At 40.6% G+C, this 15,956-nt stretch overlaps 2 pseudogenes; one reads left to right on the top strand and one right to left on the bottom strand.

Annotated features, from left to right (window-relative positions):
• Positions 1 to 2,241: 2,241 nt before the first annotated feature.
• On the bottom strand, positions 2,242 to 3,994 carry LOC129851530 (sodium- and chloride-dependent GABA transporter 3-like; annotated as a pseudogene).
• A 55-nt stretch (positions 3,995 to 4,049) lies between these two features.
• Positions 4,050 to 9,216, top strand: LOC129851529 (uncharacterized; annotated as a pseudogene).
• The last annotated feature ends 6,740 nt before the right edge of the window (positions 9,217 to 15,956 follow it).

Here is a 15,956-nt window from a genome sequence, read left to right as displayed (position 1 = left end):
TTAGGAAACTATGGTCTAAGGTACCTGTATTTCTTTGTTTAGAAAATCAGATTTCACGTTATGGCCATTCTTCTGAAAAAGTGGTGAAAAAAATATAAGTAATATGAAAAGAGGACCAGTGTCACGTATACTCTCTCTCTGACGCTCATTATTACGCACACTCATCATCATCATTACACGCACCAGCGCCTTATCAGACTCACCTGGACTTCATCACCTTCCTGATTACCTTCCCTATATCTGTCACTTATTTTGAGTTCTTCCCCAGGCATGATTGTTTCTGTTCCAGTGTTTATGTCTGTATGCTACCTGTGTTTCTTGTTTTGTTCATTTCGAGAACTCGCTTCCCGAGTCCCAGCCTACACGCTAAAGAATAACCCCTCACCAAAGGGGAGCATCAGTGTCTTTAGTTATTTTTGATGTCGGGTCCTCGGCCGGCTTGTTAGGCTTCCATGCCTTAGCTGGCTCGCCTAGTTCCCACGCCTCACCCAGTCTCGATAGGTTCCCGAGCCTCACCCAGTCTCGATAGGTTCCCGAGCCTCACCCAGTCTCGATAGGTTCCCGAGCCTCACCCAGTCTCGATAGGTTCCTGAGCATCAGTAGAGGTCACCAGTCCGCTCCTGGTCCCCGGGATCGTCCCTCTGGTCGGCGTCCTGTGGCTAAAGCCATGCGTCAGGGAAGGGGTACGGTCACATACAATGCCTGTCCGGCTCTCTAGGTCATCAGGCTGCTCATTATTACACACACCTGTCACCTGGAATTCAATACCTTCATGACTCCTAAACAGCTAATCAAAGGGCTACCAAGACCCCTTTTGTATGCTGCTGTTGCTCTGTTTATAATCTATGCATAGTCACTTTAACTCTACCTACATGTACATATTACCTCAATTACCTCGACTAAACGATGTCCCCGCACATTGACTATGTACCGGTGCCCCTTGTTTATAGCCTCGCTTGCTCTTTAGCTGCTGCTGTTAAATTAGTTGTTACTTTAATTTTCTATTTTTTACTTAACACTTATTTGTATTTATTTTCTTAACTTCTTAAAGCATTGTTGGTTAAGGGCTTGTAAGTAAGCATTTCACTGTAAGGTCTACTACACCTGTTGTATTCGGCGCATGTAACAAATAACTAATAATGATTTGATAACCTTCCCTACATCTGTCACCCCTTAGGTTCCTTCCCAAGGTGTTATTGTTTCTGTTCCAGTGTTCATGTCTGTACTTTACCCGTCTTTCTTGTTTTGTTCTATGTTCATTTAGTTATTAAATTCACTCCCTGAACTTGCTTCCCGACTCCCAGCGTACATGTTACAACCATAACCTGTGATGTGAATAATCAAGGACTCAGGACTATAAAGTTCTATCTGCAAAATGTATAGTTTTGAGATAATTAGTATTTTTAAGTACCAGATCTCAGAACTGTTTTGTGATGTCCTCCTATTTTCAAGTATATCACCTTACTTTTTATTTTTATTTTTTTATTTTACCTTTATTTAACTAGGCAAGTCAGTTAAGAACAAATTCTTATTTTCAATGACGGCCTAGGAACAGTGGGTTAACTGCCTGTTCAGGGGCAGAACGACAGATTTGTACCTTGTCAGCTCAGGGATTCGAACTTGCAACCTTTCGGTTGCTAGTCCAACTTCTCTAACCACTAGGCTACCCTTACGTACAATTATTTGTTATTGACTACCCAGCATTGTGTGATTGGATTGCATATTGAACCTTAAAGCACCAAGAACAAAGGTGTTTGCGTAAATATAACTTTTTTCATTTTTTTCATTGTAAATGTACTTTTTCAAAAATCTGACTTATCTCACACGTAAAGGACCACCTAAAGAGCAACTCTATGTAAAATTCGAATTTTTGACCAACATTGTCAGAACCTTATAATCCCAAAGTAACGAGATGTCGTTTCACATCAATGTCCAAAGTGGCAATGTGTGCCAGAGGAACAACTTGGATAATGCCATAAACACCTTGAACAGAAACATCCTGAGGGAAGCTGACCTGCAATTAGGGTTTCTGTGATTGATTATCTGGGATTGATAGAATGGGGCCAAGCAGGGTCTTTTACAGCTCCTTGTTATCAGGGATCGTTGGGACGTTCCTACTCCATTGAAGTTGACATTTAAAGTGGTTAAGGTTAGGGTTTAAGGTAGGGACATCCCAAGGATTCCTGGTAGCACTAATTTTACTATTATGTTTTCATAAAACCTACAATGATAGTGGTAACACTTAATAATAACTTACATGAAAATGCCTTCATTAATGTTTGTAATATAATACAAGGTTTAGATAGCTGACTAGACTAACTTACCTAGCAAACTATAACATGGTAGCTGACATGGGCTAATTGGGTGACTGCCAGTGACTGAGATAACAAGAGGAAAACTGCGGATGCACTACCACGTTTCAAAATGTCACATTGTGTATTCTACTATCTTAACTAACAGTAAGTTGAGACCCCGACTGACATTGAACAAAAGTGGTTGTGGGCCCTAAGAGACACTGGGAGTAGGCTGGGCTAACTCACCATAAACCCAGCTGATACACACTGACTGTAGTATAGCGAAGAGAAGCAGAGTCATTCCACTGCAGGCATAGTAATCAAACAGCTGGAAGATATACAGGCCTCCCTGCAAATAGAGGAGGGGTAGAAAGAGAAAGAAAGTATAAGGTCTTACTGAGCACAACAATAAGATTATAATCTACCTCCAGAGTCTACAAAACACTCAGACAATGATCGTAGGTGTGTCCAGCAGCCCAATCGCTTACGGAATAAGTGGAAACAACCAACAATTCTGCGGAACAAGGAGGTATGTTGAAACACAGGGATATGTTGAAACAGATCACTTGGGAGGTACATAATTGATCATATATCTCGTTACTGTCATGATTGATCTAATAACGATGGCCTTGAAATTCTATATTTTATAACCTATATCCTTATAGAATGGTGACTTAAAATGACCTCTCACCTCTGTGACCATGACCAGGCCAATGAAGAAGCTACCCACACTGATGATGAGGAGGATTTTACACGCCGATGGCCAACCAGGAAGAAGGAGGGATTCATGTCTGAGATAGCTGTCATCAAAGACTCCAGAGCTACAAACTGAAGGAGAGATGATGGGGAAGTTCAGTGGAAACTCTGTTCTTTGAAATACTAGCTACTCCTTCACAGTTTCACATCCATTAGTTTAGTGATGATTGTAGCATCTATTGTAGGTTATGTAATTATCCTTCACTAAGGAAATATTCCGTAGACCTTCAGGACCACTCTAACACACCTCACTGTCTAACCCCAGTAGGATTATCATGATGAAGAAGAAGATGGCCCAAAGCTGGGGTAATGGCATCATGGCCACGGCACAAGGGTAGGCGATGAATGCCAGGCCAGGACCTGTATGCAGCAACACAGGTAAACTCATTACTGAACTCTCAGGGGCAGAGGGAATAGTTAGATCCTTGAAATGCTAAGACACCTGTCTTGTAACAAAGCAGAACTTACAAGGGTTTGTTAATTTGTTTGTTTGTGCATTTGTTAATTTCATATCTCACTGCTGCAACACTTGACCCCTGATTTGGCCACCGTTGAGATGTCTGTCCCTTGTTCATAAGCCATGAAGCCCAGAACAGAGAAGATAGCAAAACCGGCCACAAAGCTGGTTCCGCTGTTCAACAGGCACAGGTACACACAGTCCCTAAAAAGAGATTAACTTCCCTGTTAGTCACAACACGAAGGCATCCAAATGACATACAATATGGAGATCATCAAACTTCCCAGATGCCCTACCATTTCTGCAACCCAACCTCCAAAGAATTATGTGCACAGGGGACATTTTTGCAGACAAGCGAAAACGTTCTGCCAGCACATTTTCTCTAGCAAGGCACATTTACTGTTTGTGTACATAATTCTTCCACTCACTTGTAACAGTTGTTGTCACACCTGTGAGACACACCAGAGAGAGACACAATAGTCTTCATAGTTTCACAATTACGATACACTAGTCTCATCCCAGGGTGTTAGAGGCGAATTCAAATGGTACCTATTTTGACCTTGTATAGTGGCAAGAAAAAGTAAGTGAACCCTTTGGAATTACCTGGATTTCTGCATAAATTGGTCATAAATTTTGATCTGATCTTCATCTAAGTCACAACAATAGACAAACATAGCGTGCTTAAACTAATAACACACAAATCTTATTTTTTTCCCTCATTCAACTTTTTCACTCCTGACGCTTTATCTGGACATGGTTCGTCAGCACCTTCAACAGCCGAAGCTAAGTAGTAACATTAACATGATGTCTTCTAATTGCAGTCGCTGTACTCATAATATACAGGAGAACGATCGCCTTACGGCGAGAATAGCTGTGCTGCAAGCCCAGCTTCAGACGCAATCGTTAGGCAAGGGTAATTTCAGTGTAGGAAAGGAAGAAACAGCGTCTGTGCCACCAGTAAGTACAGATAGTAACGTTAGTATAAACCCCCCCCGCACAGTCCCCGCAGCCGGACAACTTTCTCATGGCTTCTGGAGGGAAATGCTGTAGGAATGCTCAACTGGTGTCGCTCATTCAGCCGACAGAAACTTTCAACCGGTTTTCCCTATTATGTAGCAAGTCTGAGTCTGAGGCTGAGTCTTCTCTTGTCTCTACTCCTCCCGCTACGGGGTCTGAGACGCCGAAGGCTCCAACCATTAGCTCTGACAAATTGAAATCCCTAGTCATTGGCGACTCCATTACCCGCAGTATTAGACTTAAAACGAATCACCCAGCGATCATACACTGTTTACCAGGGGGCAGGGCTACCGACGTTAAGGCTAATCTAAAGATGGTGCTGGCTAAAGCTAAATCTGGTGAGTGTAGAGAGTATAGAGATATTGTTATCCACGTCGGCACCAACGATGTTAGGATGAAACAGTCAGAGGTCACCAAGTGCAACATAGCTTCAGCGTGTGAAATCAGCTAGAAAGATGTGTCGGCATCGAGTAATTGTCTCTGGCCCCCTCCCAGTTAGGTGGAGTGACGAGCTCTACAGCAGAGTCTCAGCACTCAATCGCTGGTTGAAAACTGTTTTCTGCCCCTCCCAAAAGATAGAATTTGTAGATAATTGGCCCTCTTTCTGGGACTCACCCACAAACAGGACCAAGCCTGACCTGCTGAGGAGTGACGGACTCCATCCTAGCTGGAGGGGTGCTCTCATCTTATCTACCAACATAGATAGGGCTCTAACTCCTTTAGCCCCACAATGAAATAGGGTGCAGGCCAGGCAGCAGGCTGTTAGCCAACCTGCCAGCTTAGTGGAGTCTGCCAATAGCACAGTCAGTGTAGTCAGCTCAGCCATACCCATACCCATTGAGACTGTGTCTGTGCCTCGACCTAGGTTGGGCAAAACTAAACATGGCGGTGTTCGCCTTAGCAATCTTATTAGGATAAAGACCTCCTCCATTCCTGCCATTATTGAAAGAGATCATGATACCTCACATCTCAAAATAGGGTTACTTAATGTTAGATCCCTCACTTCAAAGGCAGTCATAGTCAATGAACTAATCACTGATCATAATCTTGATGTGATTGGCCTGACTGAAACATGGCTTAAGCCTGATGAATTTACTGTGTTAAATGAGGCCTCACCTCCTGGTTACACTAGTGACCATATCCCCCGTGCATCCTGCAAAGGCGGAGGTGTTGCTAACATTTATGATAGCAAATTTCAATTTACAAAAAAAAAATGACGTTTTCGTCTTTTGAGCTTCTAGTCATGAAATCTATGCAGCCTACTCAATCACTTTTTATAGCTACTGTTTACAGGCCTCCTGGGCCATATACAGCGTTCCTCTCTGAGTTCCCTGAATTCCTATCAGACCTTGTAGTCATAGCAGATCATATTCTAATTTTTGGTGATTTTAATATTCATATGGAGAAGTCCACAGACCCACTCCAAAAGTCTTTCGGAGCCATCATCGACTCAGTGGGTTTTGTCCAACATGTCTCTGGACCTACTCACTGCCACAGTCATACTCTGGACCTAGTTTTGTCCCATGGAATAAATGTTGTAGATCTTAATGTTTTCCCACATAATCCTGGACTATCGGACCACCATTTTATTACGTTTGCAATCGCAACAAATAATCTGCTCAGACCCCAACCAAGGAGCATCAAAAGTCGTGCTATAAATTCTCAGACAACACAAAAATTCCTTGATGCCCTTCCAGACTCCTTCTGCCTACCCAAGGACGTCGGAGGACAAAAATCAGTTAACCACTTAACTGAGGAACTCAATTTAACCTTGCGCAATACCCTAGATGCAGTTGCACCCCTTAAAATGAAAAACATTTGTCATAAGAAACTAGCTCCCTGGTATACAGAAAATACCCGAGCTTTGAAGCAAGCTTCCAGGAAATTGGAACGGAAATGGCGCCACACCAAACTGGAAGTCTTCCGACTAGCTTGGAAAGACAGTACCGTGCAGTACCGAAGAGCCCTCACTGCTGCTCGATCATCCTACTTTTCCAACTTAATCGAGGAAAATAAGAACAATCCAAAATTTATTTTTGATACTGTTGCAAAGCTAACTAAAAAGCAGCATTCCCCAAGAGAAGATTGCTTTTTTTATTTTTATTTTTTTATTTTTTAATTTTTTTTTAATTTTGGGGGGGTGGATCAGCTTAATATTGCGGAAAGAATGTTGCTTCCAATGTAATTGTCTGCATCATTTCCAATCCCCCATATTTTTTTGGGTAAATATATATATCCATTCACGTATGCATACATATACACATATATACATACACATACCTACATAGACATACATACCTTTTTTAAAGAGTATACCTTTATTATTATTCCCCGCAAACCCTACCACCGATCCCCCAATTGGAGTAAACTGATAAACATTTCTGTTTTTACCTTCAATTTATACATCTTATACACATTTTACAGACACAGTCTACTTTATAATAGTTCTCTCTTGTTTGTTCTTAGTCCTTCCTCTATTTCTGTTGTCCATCCAGTTTGATTTCCACTTGTAACTGTGCTATTTCACAATAGCTCCGCACCTATACACATTTCACAGATCCCGTATGCCCTACATTGTTTATCTTGTTATTAGTCCCACCCTTCAGCTCCACTCAACCTTTCCCATCTATCTTCCAACATCATCCATTTCGGACTTTTATTGCCATATATTTTTCAACTGTGCTGTGATGCTTCACAAAAGATTTGAATCTTCCTATTCTCATAGCTTCCACGGATTGTAAATTAAAAATAAACATTTTTGCTAAAATAATTATTATATTATTGATTGATTGACTATGGCTTTTCAAATCCCCCAATATTGCTATCTGTAGCGTTAGTTCTACGCAAATGTTGCAATTCTTCAACCATTCCTGGACCTGTGACCAAAAACGAGCTACATGCGGACAATACCAAAATAAATGGTCTAATGACTCTGCCTCCTCACAGCAGAATCTACAGAGCTGGGAAGATTGTATCCCCCATATATATAACATTCTATTAGTTGCAAGAATTTTGTACAATAATTTAAATTGAAAAATTCGAAGTTTTGAATCCGGCGTTGTTTTGCGGATCAATTCATAAAACATGTGCCATGGAATGGGTACATCGAAAATCACTTCCCAACTATTTTGCAATTTATATGGCACAGCTGTAAGTTTTTTGGTCCTTAAATGAAATTGGTATATGTTTTTATTTATCACACTTTTCTTTAACCATTTATGTTCTTTAATATAAGGCCGACATACAAGTTCCTTACTTTTATCCCCTTCTACCTGCCTCTTCCATTTTTGTGGTAATGCTGCAATTAATTGGTTGTAATTTTGGGTAGAGCAGACATTTCCATATGTCTGTGTTAGCTGCATGTGTGACATTACTCCACCAGTCCTATTTATGATATCATTCACAAAAATTATACCTTTTTTAAAAATTTCTTCGATAAATACAGTTTTTTTATCAATTACTATATTTGAATTTAACTACAAGATTTGTTGTACTATTTGTTCCGTCCTTTCAGGTGGATTAAACTGAAATTGCAACCAACTTTCTAAGGCTTGTTTAAAAAATAAAGATATTTTGGAGATTATTTCCTTTTCAAGCAACCGAAAGTGAGCAGGTGTAATCTGAATAAAGGGAAAAAGGCCCTTCTTGAACATAGGATGAGACATTCGTACCAATCTACTAGAGAACCAGTTTGGATTTAAGTATAACTTTTGTATGACTGATGCCTTTAGTGAGAGGTCTAATGCTTTAATATTTAATAATTTCTGCCCTCCGAATTCATATTCGTTATATAAATAGGCCCTTTTAATTTTATCTGGCTTGCCGTTCCAAATAAAATTGAATATTTTTTGTTCATATAATTTAAAAAGCAGGTCACTAGGTGTAGGCAAAACCATAAGCAAATAGGTAAACTGTGATATGATTAAAGAGTTAATCAGGGTGATTTTCCCACAAATAGACAGGTATTTTCCTTTCCATGGTAGCAAGATCTTATCTATTTTTGATAACTTTCTATAAAAATTTATTGGAGTGAGATCATTTCTTTCTTTTGGGATTTGTATACCGAGTATGTTCACATCTCCGTCAGACCATTTAATTGGTAAACTACATGGCAATGTAAAATGTGTATTTTTTAGTGATCCAATACGTAATATGGTACATTTATCATAATTTGGTTTTAATCCAGAGAGGATAGCAAATGTATCTAGATCCTCTAAGAGGCCGTGGAGAGATTCTAGTTGTGGTTTTAAAAGAAAACATGAATCATCAGCGTACAATGACACCTTAGTTTTTAGGCCCTGGATTTCTAATCCCTTAATATTAATGTTTGATCTAATTTTAACAGCTAACATTTCGATGGCAATAATAAATAGATATGCCGATAGTGGACAACCTTGTTTTACTCCTCTAGATAGTTTAAAACTTTCTGAGATGTAGCCATTATTTACTATTTTACACCTAGGGTTACTATACATAATTTTTACCCATTTTATAAGAGATTCCCCAAAATTGAAATATTCTAGGCATTTATATATAAACTCCAGTCGTACTTTATCAAAAGCCTTTTCAAAATCAGCTATGAAAACCAGGCCTGGTGTCCCCGATATTTCATAGTGTTCTATTGTTTCCAGTACTTGCCTTATATTATCTCCAATGTATCGTCCATGTAAAAAACCTGTCTGATTAGGATGAATAATATCTAACAAAACTATTTTTATTCTGTGCACCAAGCATTTTGCTAGGATTTTTGCATCACAACACTGAAGTGTAAGAGGTCTCAAATTTTTTAAATGGACTGGATCTTTGTATATACCACTTGGGTCCTGTTTCAGTAATAATGATATCACACCTTCTTGTTGCGTGTCTGATAATCTATAATTTATATAGGAGTGGTTAAAACAAGCTAATAATGGTCCTTTGAGTATATCAAAAAAATGTTTGTATACTTCCACTGGTATGCCATCCAGTCCTGGAGTTTTCCCATCCTTAAAGGCCCCAATTGCATCAAGTAGTTCCTCCTCTGTAATTAGGCCTTCACATGAGTCTTTTTGTACAGATGTTAATTTTACATTATTATTAGGGAAAAAATCCATACAATTAGTTTCAGTTAGTGGAGATGGAGGAGCCTGAAACGAAAACATATTCTTAAGTACTTTACTTCCTCTTTCAAAATATCATTTGGTGAATCATGCGTGACTCCATCATTTGTAACAAGTTTTAATACGTTTTTTTTGGTTGCATTTCTATATTGAAGATTGAAAAAGAATTTGGTGCATTTTTCCCCATATTCCATCCAGTTCGCTTTATTTTTATAATATATTACACTGTATCTTTCTTGAATAAGTTCCTCCATTTCTTTTTGTTTTTCCTCTAACTTATTCTGTGCCTCTATGGTACCGTTTTTATTGTTATCTAACTGTACTGTTAGTCCTTCAATTTCCTTTGTTAATATGGACTCTTTTGATCGAAATTGCTTTTGTTTTATAGATGAGTACTGAATTGCATGGCCTCTAAAGGCACACTTAAAAGTGTCCCATACAATATGGGGATCTGCTGTACCTATGTTGTCTAAAAAAGTCAGTTATAAATTCTTCTGTCCTAGTTCTAAACAATTTATCATCTAGTAGGCTTTGATTAAATTTCCAATATCCTCGCCCACGTGGAAATTCTGTAAGAGTAATATATATGCCAATTATGTGATGGTCCGACCGCATTCTGTCCCCTATCAAACACTTTTTAACTTTTGGTGCCAGAGAGAATGATATAAGAAAGTAGTCAAGGCGACTAGCTTGATTAAGCCTCCGCCATGTATATCTTACTAGGTCAGGGTATTTAAGTCTCCATATATCCACTAATTCCAATATATCCATGACATTCTTGATTTCCTTAAGTGCCTGAGGGTGATAGTTTGTAGTGTGATTTCCTTTCCGGTCCATAGAGGTATTTAAGACCGTATTAAAATCTCCCACTATAATAATAGAGTCTAGTGTTGCTTGTAGAGTTGATACATTCTTATATATATTGTCAAAGAAGCTTGGATCATCATTATTCGGACTGTATAGGTTAATAAGCCATATATGTTTATTGTCCAATAACATATTTAAAATAATCCATCTACCTTGAGGATCTGTTTGGACAAGTTGCACATTTGGATCAAAGTTATTATTAATTAAAACCATCACCCCTTTTGAATTTCTTTGCCCATGGGAGAAATATACTTCGCCCCCCCAGTTCTTTTTCCACAAAACTTCATCTAAAACTGTCGAATGGGTTTCCTGTAAACAGTAGATATTATAATCCTTCTCTTTTAGCCAGGTAAATACTGATCGTCTTTTCTTATTATCTGCTAAGCCATTACAATTGTAACTGGCTATACTTATTTCACCACTTACCATAATGAGACACACCTTTCAATTATTTTTATCAAAATATATGTTTGTAAACGTCCTATTAAAAAGTAACATAATGATTGAGTGTCTATATAGTTGTACCATGACATTTGCATCTCCACTAAGCAAACCTCCAATTGGTCCCCACTATTCCACCCGCCAAAAGCCCCCATCTCGAGTTGGGTTGTCATCCCAATGCCCGGCAGACCACCCCCGACCCCCCGCATCGCACAGCCCCGGACCGACTGGGATCCATCCTTCGAAAAGTGCACACAGCGCCATCCACCGAACCGGAGCAGATCCATTGCCAAATGCATTTCCATCGCCCTCACCTCGATTTTTATTACATATTGCTGTGAATCATCCTCTATTGTCCCTAACATCTCTTACTTCTTTCTTCACAACAGTTGTGGGATACACACATACACCCACACATATTCAGCCCTTACCCCCACACAACCATAAGCTCACCCTCTCAACAATTGCACCATCCCAGAGCCCAACTCAAGATGGGTTATGATTTACAAATGTACTTGCAGTTGCAGCTGCATGAAAAGGCCTGCAAGACCGCGCAAAAAAATGAGCATAAATGTAGAGATTTATTTACCATTGTCACATCCTAGATGATGGAGGTCAAATGTACACCTTCTTCCTGAAACACCCACAATACGGTCATCCATTTTGACCATGTTCCCAAGCATCTCCATGCAGTCCGACTTGATTTCGTGCCACCAGGGCCACAATAATATACCCCCTCTCTGAATGTCCGAGTGTGACCCCCTCCCCATGGGTTACTGCAGCTAGTGTTGCCAGCACTGCCACTGCCTGGGTGGGGGCACCCCACCGGAATCCCCACCGGCTAGGTACAAGGTCGTCAAGGTTCTCATTAGCAGCTTTGAGAATTTCCTTGTTTATTATGCTCTCCCTTTATGGGGCTTTGGCTTTGCAGGACCAACCCTGCCAAGCAGGCTCAGAATCTTGAGGGGGCAGTGCTGCTCTTGGTCCCTGACCTCATTTTGGCTGCATACAGACCGCTTACAGCATGCACATAAAACAGTTAAAGACTTCTCCTTAGTATCTGGGCCATTCATGTGGGTGTCTAGGGTATAGGGCCATGGACCGTACCATTAAAATAGGATAATAAATAATTAGATATAATTTATTTAAAAAATGTAGTTCCCCATGATAGGACAATAAATAAATAAGATGTATAATTCATTATAAAAGTATATCTATCATCTGAACAATATTGAAAGCCCTCTCATACCCGGCCCACAGCAATACACTGGCTCTGGGATATGCAACTATTTCATTACTCACTCACTCAACTTTCTAAACATAACAAATAAAAATAAACACACACCACACCATCCACACATACTGTGCCTTCTGTTTACTTAGTTTTTATCTTCACTATGTAGAAATAGTGCTTGTGTTCAATTAGTTATATGTGAAGATTTATAGAAAAGCTATATTTTGTATTGTATTGTTACAATCAATAACCGGGCTTGAATTGTGTTTATTTTCCTCATCTATGAGAACTTTGTAATTTTTTAAATAACCATGGAGTAATCTTTGTGTCTCTGAACAACTGGTTATCAATATATAGAGAGGATGGCTTTCACTTCAGCAGTAATAAATTCATGAACTTCTTTGAGGAAAAGATCATGACCATTAGAAAGCAAATTACGGACTCCTCTTTGAATCTGCGTATTCCTCCAGGGCTTAGCTGTCCTGGATCTGCACAGCTCTGCCAGGGCCTGGGATCGGGAGAGACACTTAAGTGTTTTAGTACTATATCTCTTGACACAATGATGAAAATAAACATGGCCTCTAAACCTTCAAGCTGCATACTGGATCCTATTCCTACTAAACTGCTGAAAGAGCTGCTTCCTGTGCTTGGCCCTCCTATGTTGAACATAATAAACAGCTCTCTATCCACCGGATGTGTACCAAACTCACTAAAAGTGGCAGTGATAAAGCCTCTCTTGAAAAAGCCAAACCTTGACCCGGAAAATATAAAAAACCATCGGCCTATATCGAATCTTCCATTCCTCTCAAAAATTTTAGAAAAAGCTGTTGCGCAGCAACTCACTGCCTTTCTGAAGACAAACAATGTATACGAAATGCTTCAGTCTGGTTTTAGACCCCATCATAGCACTGAGACTGCACTTGTGAAGGTGGTAAATGACCTTTTAATGGCGTCAGACCGAGGCTCTGCATCTGTCCTCGTGCTACTAGACTTTAGTGCTGCCTTTGACACCATCGATCACCACATTCTTTTGGAGAGACTGGAAACCCAAATTGGTCTACACGGACCAGTTCTGGCCTGGTTTAGATCTTACCTGTCGGAAAGATATCAGTTTGTCTCTGTGAATGGTTTGTCCTCTGACAAATCAATTATGCATTTCGGTGTTCCTCAAGGTTCTGTTTTAGGACCACTATTGTTTTCACTATATATTTTACCTCTTGGGGATGTTATTCGAAAACATAATGTTAACTTTCACTGCTATGCGGATGACACACAGCTGTACATTTCAATGAAACATGGTGAAGCCCCAAAATTGCCCTCGCTAGAAGCCTGTGTTTCAGACATAAGGAAGTGGATGGCTGAAAACTTTCTACTTTTAAACTCGGACAAAACAGAGATGCTTGTTCTAGGTCCCAAGAAACAAAGAGATCTTCTGTTAAATCTGACAATTCATCTTGATGGTTGTAAAATCGTCTCAAATAAAACTGTGAAGAACCTCGGCGTTACTCTTGACCCTGATCTCTCTTTTGACGAACATATCAAGACTGTTTCAAGGACAGCTTTTTTCCATCTACGTAACATTGCAAAAATCAGAAATTTTCTGTCCAAAAATGATGCAGAAAAATTCATCCATGCATTTGTTACTTCTAGGTTAGACTACTGCAATGCTCTACTTTCCGGCTACCCGGATAAAGCACTAAATAAACTTCAGTTAGTGCTAAATACGGCTGCTAGAATCCTGACTAGAACCAAGAAATTTGATCATATTACTCCAGTGCTAGCTTCCCTACACTGGCTTCCTGTTAAGGCAAGGGCTGATTTCAAGGTTTGACTGTTAACCTATAAAGCGTTACATGGGCTTGCTCCTACCTATCTTTCCGAGTTGGTCCTGCCGTACATACCAATACGTACGATACGGTCACAAGACGCAGACCTCCTAATTGTCCCTAGAATTTCTAAGCAAACAGCGGGAGGCAGGGCTTTCTCCTATAGATCTCCATTTTTATGGAACAGTCTGCCTACCCATGTGAGAGACGCAGACTCGGTCTCAACCTTTAAGTCTTTACTGAAGACTTATCTCTTCAGTAGGTCATATGATTGAGTGTAGTCTGGCCCAGGAGTGTGAAGGTGAACGGAAAGGCTCTGGAGCAACGAACCGCCCTTGCTGTCTCTGCCTGGCCGGTTCCCCTCTCTCCACTGGGATTCTCTGCCTCTAACCCTATTACAGGGGCTGAGTCACTGGCTTACTGGTGCTCTTTCATGCCGTCCCTGGGAGGGGTGCGTCACTTGAGTGGGTTGAGTTACTGACGTGACCTTCCTGTCTGGGTTGGCGCCCCCCCTTGGTTTGTGCTGTGGTGGAGACCTTTGTTGGCTATACTCGGCCTTGTCTCAGGATTATAAGTTGGTGGTTGAAGATATCCCTCCAGTGGTACGGGGGCTGTGCTTTGGCAAAGTGGGTGCGGTTATATCCTTCCTATTTGGCCCTGTCCGGGGGTATTTTCGGATGGGGCTACAGTGTCTCCTGACCGCTCCTGTCTCAGCCTCCAGTATTTATGCTGCAGTAGTTTGTGTCGGGGGGCTAGGGTCAGTTGGTTATACCTGGAGTACTTCTCCTGTCTTATCCAGTGTCCTGTGTGAATTTAAGTATGCTTTCTCTAATTCTCTCGTTCTCTCTTTCTTTCTCTCTCTCTGAGAACCTGAGCCCTAGGACCATACGTCAGGACTACCGGGCATGACGACTCCCTGCTGTCCCCAGTCCGCCTGGCCTTGCTGCTATTCCAGTTTCAACTGTTCTGCCTGCGGTTACGGAACCCTTACCTGTCCCAGACCTGCTGTTTTAAACTCTTAATGATCGGCTATGAAAAGCCAACAGATTTATTCCTGATTATTATTTGACCATGCTTGTCATTTATGAACATTTTGAAAATCTTGGCTCTCTCTAATTTTCTACTTCTCTCTTTCTTTCTCTCGGAGGACATGAGCCCTGGGACCATACGTCGGGACTGCCGGGCGTGGTGGCTCCTTGCTGTCCCCAGTCCGCCTGGCCTTGCTGCTGTTCCGGTTTCAGCTGTCCTGCCTGCGGTTATGGAACCGCCACCTGTCCCAGACATGTTGTTTTTCAACTCTTAATGATCGGCTATGAAAAGCCAACTGAAAATTATTCATGATTATTATTTGACCATGCTTGTCACTTATGAACATTTTTGAACATCTTGGCATAGTTCTGTTATAATCTCCTCCCGGCACAGCCAGAAGAGGACTGGCCACCCCTCATAGCCTGGTTCCTCTCTAGGTTTCTTCCTAGGTTTTGGCCTTTCTAGGGAGTTTTTCCTAGCCACCGTGCTTCTACACCTACATTCTAGCTGTTTGGGGTTTTAGGCTGGGTCTCTGTACAGCACTTCGAGATATTAGCTGATGTACGAAGGGCTATATAAAATAAACTTGATTGATTGATTGATTGTATTTTTCTTGTCTATATTGAAAACATAATTTAAACATTCACCGTGTAGGTTGTAAAAAGCATAGGAGGAGGAAGAGATTTTACATACAAACATGGAGATAAAAAAGGCTTCTTCTGAGAAATATATGTGAGATATTGTCACGCCCTGACCATAGAGAGCTGTTTATTTTCTCTGTTGGTTGGGGCGTGATAGTGACTAGGGTGGGTCATCTAGGTGATTAATGGTTTATGTTGGCCTGGGATACTTCCCAATCAGAGACAGCTGTTTATCGTTGTCTCTGATTGGGGATCATATTTAGGCAGCCATTTCCCTTTTGTGTTTTGTGGGAGC

Source organism: Salvelinus fontinalis, chromosome 3 (genome assembly GCF_029448725.1).
Source record: "Salvelinus fontinalis isolate EN_2023a chromosome 3, ASM2944872v1, whole genome shotgun sequence".
Classification (NCBI taxonomy): domain Eukaryota; kingdom Metazoa; phylum Chordata; class Actinopteri; order Salmoniformes; family Salmonidae; genus Salvelinus; species Salvelinus fontinalis.
Note: the sequence above shows the minus strand (reverse complement) of the source record. Positions and strands in the feature narration are given on the sequence as shown.